This window comes from Panthera tigris, chromosome D4, assembly GCF_018350195.1.
Source record: "Panthera tigris isolate Pti1 chromosome D4, P.tigris_Pti1_mat1.1, whole genome shotgun sequence".
Taxonomy (NCBI): domain Eukaryota; kingdom Metazoa; phylum Chordata; class Mammalia; order Carnivora; family Felidae; genus Panthera; species Panthera tigris.
Genome location: NC_056672.1, coordinates 42,429,818 through 42,437,635, shown reverse-complemented (window position 1 = coordinate 42,437,635; position 7,818 = coordinate 42,429,818). Strand labels below are relative to the sequence as shown.

At 39.6% G+C, this 7,818-nt stretch overlaps 1 protein-coding gene across 3 annotated transcripts in view; it reads right to left on the bottom strand.

Moving 5' to 3' along the window:
- Positions 1-310: 310 nt before the first annotated feature.
- Positions 311-7,818, bottom strand: part of SH3GL2 (SH3 domain containing GRB2 like 2, endophilin A1) — a 317,554-nt gene continuing 310,046 nt past the window's right edge. For 2 of the 3 annotated variants that reach the window (XR_006210706.1, XR_006210705.1), the window contains exon 10: positions 311-472. The gene's annotated coding sequence lies outside the window, so the exon portion shown is untranslated. The remainder of the gene's footprint in view (positions 473-7,818) is intronic. The other variant, XR_006210707.1, reaches the window with a different exon arrangement.

Below are 7,818 nucleotides of genomic sequence, written 5' to 3'. Positions count from 1 at the left end.
ATAGGATTTGCTAATGAACTGTATGTGCAGTCTGAGGGAAGGAGAGGCATCAAGGATCATTCTAGTTTTTAGGCCTGAGCAACTTATCGAGGGAAGGGAAGGAAAATGTAGGATGGTGGAAAGAAGTCAGAAGTTCTTTTTGGATATATGAAGTGTGAGATTCTTCTTCCACATTGATGTAGAGTCGTAAACTTGGCTGTTGGCGTATGTGTTTTCTATTGCTGTGTAACAAATTACCACCAATTTAGCAGCTTAAAACACACATTTATTATCTCTCAGTTTCTGTAAATCAGAGTTCTACTTACGGGTTAGCTGGGACATTTGCTCGGGGTCTCAATCCGGGTGAAATAAAGGTGTCGGCCAGGGCTGTGATTCTCATCTGAGGCTTGGGAATCCTCTTCCAAGCTCACTGGTTGTTGGCAGAATTCATTTCCTTGCAGCTGTATGACTGAGGTCCCCGCTTTCTTGCTGGCTGTCAGACAGGGATTGCTCTTAGCAACTAGTGGCTGCTCTCAATTCCTTGCTGTGTAGTTCCCACGGGCAGTCCACGCCATAGCTGTTTACTTCCTTCCAGGCCAGCAGGAGTGTATCTCTCTGATACCTCACCTTCTTTTAAAGGCTCACCTGATTAGGTCTGGCCCACTCAAGATAATCTCCCTTTTGATTATCTCGAAGTCATCTGATTAGTGTCCTAATAACAGGAGTGATATCAGATCATATTCACAAGATCCACCCATATGCAAGGGGAGGAGAATATACACTGTGTATATACTAAGGGACAGAAATCTTAGGGGCCATCTTAGAATCCTGCCTTCACAGTTGGATCTATGATGGTTATGTGAGTTTGGAGCTGAGAGACAGTTCAGGGCTAGTAAAGCCATGGGATTGAATAAATCACCTACGGAGAGATTACAGGTGAGAAAAAAATGATATTAATACAAGAAATAACTATATCTAATATTTGCCAAGTGCACTCTATCTGCCAGGCACCATTCTAAGTGCTTTACACATATTACTCACTTAACTCTCACGGCAATGCTGTGAGGTATTATACTCCCCATTTCACAAATAAGGATACTCAGGCACTGAGAGCTTAATTCACTTGTTCAGACCCATGCTGCTGTTTAAGTACTGGAGCCAGAACCCAGGCAGTCTGGTTCAAGAATCTGTACACTTAATCATTATTCAATATTGCATCTTCTGTCAGAAGACATGGGGAATTGAGCTGAGACCTGAAGTCCAACTTTTATACCCAGAAATAAGAGGAGCTAGTAAAGGAGGTGGTGATGGAGTTGCCCTTAAGGTGAAAGGTTAAATCAAATGTGTGTGGCCTCCTAAAGGCCAGATGTAGAAAGCACCATGAGAATAAAAGAATAATCAGATGGGTCAAATATTAATATCTGGGGAAAATATCCCAGGTTCTCATTCATAAAGGTGTACCAAAATTATTTCATCACCAAGTCATTCACTCAGTAAGTATGTTTTTGTGTACCAAATGCCTACAAGTACAGCAGTGAGCAAGACAGTCAAGTCCTCTCCCCGCGGAGTTTACATTGTAAAAGGGGTAAGGGGATTGCAGAAACCATGTAAACAAATGCTTACGTAATGTCGTTTCATATAGAACTAGTACAAAAATAAAACTGAGTTCAGCATTAGAGATAATTAGGATTGACCCCATCGATATCTGCTGCATTCTTTGTTTTAGTCAGCAAGGGCGGTCACAACATACCACAGACTGGTTGGCTTCAACAATAGAAATTCACCCTCTCACAATTCTGGAGGCTGTGGGAAGTCCGTGATCAGGGTGCCCTCAGAGCTGGGTTCTGATGAGACTGCTCTTCCTGGCTTGTGGATGGCTATCTCCTTGCCGTGTCCTCACACAGTCTCTCTTCTGTGTGTGCATAGGGAAAGAAAGAGAGCTCTGGTGTTTCTTCCTCTTCTAATAAGAGCACCAGTCTATCAGATTAGATCTGCACCTGTATGACTTTATTTAATCTTAACAACTCCCTAAAGGCGCTATCTCCAAATACAGTCATATTGTATGTGACTGTATGAACAACCCCAACATATGAATTTGGGGATGGGGGACACAATTCAGCTATAACATTCTTTGACCCCTAAAAGAACTTCATAACATGGGGGTGGGGTGGGGATGAGTCCTTATATAGGAACATTGGAGAAAAGAGCAAAAGCACAGAGGCTTAGTTCTCCTGTAATATTGAAGAATATGGTTGGTTAAAAGGGGCACCCGGGTGGCTCAGTCGGTTAAGTGTCCGACTCTTGATTTCAGCTCAGGTCATGATCTCAGGGTCCTGAGGTTGAGCCCCATGTCAGGATCTACACTGGATGTGGGGCCTGCTTGGGATTCTCTCTTTCTCTCTCTCTCTGCCCTTCCCCACTGTTCTCTCTGTCTCTCAAAATAAATAAATAAACTTAAAAAAACATTTTTTAAAAGAATATGGTTGGTTAAAAAAAACTAAGTTCTTAAAAATATAAAAACCCTACTAACTGGTACTCATGGGAGAATTTGTGAAATGTTTGAATTTGAATGAGCAATTTACTGGGTTTTTTATTTAATTCTTATTTAAAAAAATTTTTAATGTTTTATTTATTTTTGAGAGAGAGAGAGACAGAGTGTGAGCAGGGCAGAGATAGAGGGAGACACAGAATCCGAAGCAGGCTCCAGGCTCTGAGCTGTCAGCACAAAGCCCAACGCAAGGCACAAACTCATGAACCATGAGATCATGACTTGAGCTGAAGTCAGACACTTAGCCAACTGAGCCACCCAGGTGCCCCTTTAATTATTATTTTAAAAGAAGAGAACGTGTCTACATTTATTTATATATACTTACCCAGAAGTCGAATGTATTTGTTTTCTATACCACAGTAGGCAATTTTTAGATTTAAAAGTCATAGGGCTTCCCATGTTCACAGGTTATCCTAGATGGCTAATCCTCCCCGCTGGCCTTTGGATGGCCAATTGTAAGCCACACCAGTCTAAGACCCAGCCATAACAGGGTAGGGTAGAGAGTCAAAGACAAACAATCTAAAAGCTGGTCAGACACACATGAAGTCATCTGATGTGAAAGACTGAGCTGGTCCAATCCAATTCCCTTTTGCAGGAATTGGAAATAAGCCTTGAGAACTGCAGTTGGAAGAAAGCATAGGGACTGTGAAGCAGAGTCAAGGGTGACAGGTGTTAGGCCAAGTTGTTTTGAGAAATTAATAACTATAAGTATGCAGAATCTGGGAGTCAGAGAAATTGCATTCAAAAGGTAAGGAGGCAAAGTCAGAAGCAAGAAGAAACTAAAGCAGTTTAGTGAGACACAGACATGCAAGTCACAAGGAAATGTGGTCAATTCCCTATATGCCTTAGTGTAATCAAGCACAGTTAACTCAGAGATAAGGAGTATGGAAGGGAGGAAGAACAGTTACAAAAAAGAAAAAAAAAAAAAAGCTTGACTAATTGGTTAGCTGCTGACTCTCTTTCCATGTTCCACTGATGGAAGTTAAGCATCCAATCTGATCAAAGAGGGAAGGTGTATCAATTCTCACCCTACTGACCCCTTCCCATGTCTTTGTATGCATGAAAAACCAGGTCAGGCAGACACACACAACCCTGCCCCCAACCAAATCTCTACTACTAATTTCTTACTCCAGCATCAAATGATAAAGTTGAGCCTATACAGAGCTGGGAAAGTAAGGAGAAGTCAGATCTGATGCTCCTATTATTTCTACAACTGGGGACCCCACTTCCAGCTTCTCAGGATATTCCACACGGCCACTCCCTAAAGAGGGTAGAGAGCCTCTCTCTTGGATCCTCTTCATAACCTTTGGTCTTTTTCAGCACTTATCCTTCCCATACCTTCTAAGCTGTAAGTCCTGCTTACCCTCTGTGCTCCATTTCTATTGCTGGAATGGGAATGCTTTTATTCCCAAAGATGGAGTGAAGAAGAAAGCACTCTGGTGCTTTCTGGTCTCAGAATGAGATATCTGAAGAAAAATAAGACATTCCACCAAAGAGAGTTGAAGAGTCCTCTTAAAAATATGGCCACCAGACTTGGATTCTGATAGCTTTGCAGATTCATCCTAGTAAATTCTTTTTTTCTTTTTTTCTGTTTTTTTTTTAAGGTTAATGGTAAACATTTCTGTTCTTTGCAATTCGAAGAACTCAACTAAACCAAAGTGTTCCATTTTTAAAATAAATTAATATAAATAATATTGATAACATTTGCAAGTGAATGGATACAGTTCATGGATTTTCAGTAGAATTTCCTAAGTATACTAACATCCTCTGTGAAATTCTGTTTATTAGTAATTTTCTTGGTATAGCCTTTCTTTATAATTATAAAAAGTCAATATCCAAATTATTATCACTTTTAAGTGTAGCACCGTCTGAGTTATAGAGGTTTCATTATGTTCTCAAACACCACTCAATTTCTGCTCAGACATTCACTAAATGTTAAAAGCATACTTGGACAACTGGATAACCACATGCAAAAGAATGGAGTTAGACCCCTATCTCATGCCATATACAAAAATTAACTCAAAATGTATTAAAACCTGAACCTCAGAGATGAAACTATACAAGTCTCAGAAGAAAATATATGTGACCTTTGTGACCTTGAATTAGATAACAGCTTCTTAAAAATGACAGAAGCATAGGCAGCCAAAGGAAAAACCAGACACACTCAACTTCATCAAAATTAGGGACTTCTGTGGTTCAAAGGGCACCATCAAAAGAGTGAAAAGGAAACCCAAAGGTTTGGAAAAAAATATTTTAAAATCATTTATGTCATAAAGAACTTGTATCCAGAATATCTAAAGAACTCTTTAAACAATAAAAGGACAAATAACCCAATTTAAAAATGGGCAAAGGATTTGAATAGACATTTCTCCAAAGAAGATACACAAATAGCCAATAAATAAAAATATGCTCGACATCATTAGTCACCAGGGAAAAGCCATATACATAGTACAGTGGCTAAAATAAAAAAGACAGATAGTAACAAGTATTGGTGAAGATGGGGAAAAATTTGAACCTTCATACATTGTGGGATTGTAAATGGTACAGGTACTTTGTTTTTTGTTTTTGTTTTTTTTAATTTTTTTTAACGTTTATTTATTTTTGAGACAGAGAGAGACAGAGCGTGAACGGGGGAGGGTCAGAGAGAGGGAGACACAGAATCTGAAAGAGGCTCCAGGCTCTGAGCTGTCAGCACAGAGCTCGACGCGGGGCTCGAACTCATGGACCGTGAGATCATGACCTGAGCCGAAGTCGGACGCTTAACCGACTGAGCCACCCAGGCACCCCTGGGATTGTAAATGGTACAGGTACTTTGGAAAGCAGTTTGGCACTTCCTCAAAAAGTTAAAGATAGAGCTACCATTTGACCCAGTAACTCCACTCCAAAGCATATACCCAAGAGAACTGAAAACATGTCCATACAAAAACTTGTACATGAATGTTTATAGCAGCATTATTCATAAGGGCCACAGAGTAGAAACAACCAAAATATCCATGAACTGATGAATGGATATATACTATGGAATACCCATACAATGGCACATTATTCAGCCACAAAAAAGGAATGAAGAATTATTTTGGTATAACATGGATAAACCTTGAAAAATTATGCTAACTGGAAGGAACAAGACACAAAAGACCACATATCATAGAATTCTAATTATATAGACTATCCAGAATAGGCAAATCCATATGGATAGAAAGTAAACTAGTGGTTGTTAGGGACTAAAGGGAGGTGGGTATGGAAAACAAATGTTAATTGGTACAGGACTTCTTTTTGAGATGATGAAAATGCTCTAAATTTGGAGAGCAGTGATAGCTGCACGACATTGTGAATATACTAAAAACCACTGAATTGTACATTTTTAATAAGTACATTTTATTATATATGAATTGTATCTTAATAAGGCTGTTTTTGTAGCATATTTAGACATAGTGATGGGTTGACATAATTATTCAGCCATATTTTAAATGTTATACGACATTTTACTATTCATTTAGTTATTCAACAATCATGAATTAAGAGCCTGCTATTTATAAATTTTTTTTAATGTTTATTTATTTTTGAGAGAGACAGAGACAGAATGTGAGTGGGTTAGGAGCAGAGAGACAGGGAGACACAGAATCCGAAGCAAGCTCCAGGCTCCGAGCTATCAGTACAGAGCCCGACACGGGGCTCAAAGTCAGGAGCTGTGAGATCATGACCTGAGCCGAAGTCGGACGCTCAACGGGCGCCACCCAGGCGCCCCAAGAGCCTGCTATTTATAAGCAATCTTCTAGGTACTGAGACTATGGAGTTGAACAAGATACAGTGCCCTAAGGAACTAATATATTAGTGGGACTAACAGAAACACTGACATGTAGTTATAATAGTATATGATATGTGCCATAAACCACAATGATCACATGTAGTGATTACTGGATACGATACTCACCTATGACAAAAGGTTAGAATTCCTTTGCCTTACTCTTTGGAGATCAAGCAGTCAAATGTCAAGAAATTGCAGAGACAGAAGAGAAAGAAGAAGCCAACAGCCTGGTTTTCACAAATCTTCATGGTGGTCATGAGGATTGCATACGCACTGCTGGTTTCAGGCCAAATAAGTATATTGGCTATTTCTTTCACCTTACAGAATGGGCATTTTTAGCCAATGAGTTTCACTTTCTGTCTTGACTTAAATTCATATCTTGTCATCAAGACACACATCCCATCATTTCCTTGTAGTCATCATATCTAACAGCTGATGGAATTGGTGTAACATTTCCACCAAAGCAGCTTAGATATGTGTCTATTGGTTTTATCGAAGGCAACAATAGTTATTTACCAAAAACTCCTAAAACGCTCATCTGCTTATCATCATCCATCTAGAAATCACAGTCATACTATTAGCTCAGTAAGATGTACCTATTTCACTGACTGATTCCCAGAAGGCATGCCTAGGTCTGAGTTGAGTCTGAGAGAAATCAATGAACTGACCACAGGCTCTTTAAAAAGCATATCCTATACCCAGGGAGTAGACCATCCCAGGACAACTTGGTTGTGTGTGTTTTCAGAGGAACACTGACAATTAACAAATATCTGCCAGTAAAAATTACTCTGAAGTGGTTGGCAACTTTAACTATAGTCATTTCCCGATTTATTTAACCTTAAAAACATTTCCAAAGATTTAAACCATTTCCTGTGCTTCATGGTATGGCTTCCCACACCCGAACGACTTTACATCATCCAACGAGAATGCACAATGGGGAATGGTCAGAATCTAACGAAGAACAGTTTTATTTCAGCACACTTGTATGGGTGGCTATTTTTTACTCGCTCCTCTCTATTTCATGAGCTAATAGAGCAGCCTTTAGATGGCCATGTTCCAAGCAGATACATTCCTGACAAAGCTGTGAGGCATCTAGGTAAAAGCAGTGAGGCATCTAGATAAGGCAAATGCCTTCGCCTACGTTTGCAAGTAGTTCACATTGGACTATCTCGTTACCGGACCATCCACTTTGCTGCAGGCTGATTGCATTCCAGCAGCAAAATTGTGTACATCTGACTCAAAGACAAACACTGGGACACTTCTGGATTAAAGGTTATTAAGAATGTGTATAATTGCCTCTTTGTTCATAAAAGTTTTTACTAATCTTTTATGGCCCACTTGCTTTGGCCCAAAAGATCTTACAAGTGCTCCATTCCTGAGGCTGGTTTTTCTAAGGTAATTTTTTCGCCCATTTTGTCTTTAAGTTTCCTTTTCTCAATTTTGATGAAAAGGAAAAGAGAGCTGCTCCAGCTAACAATCCCTG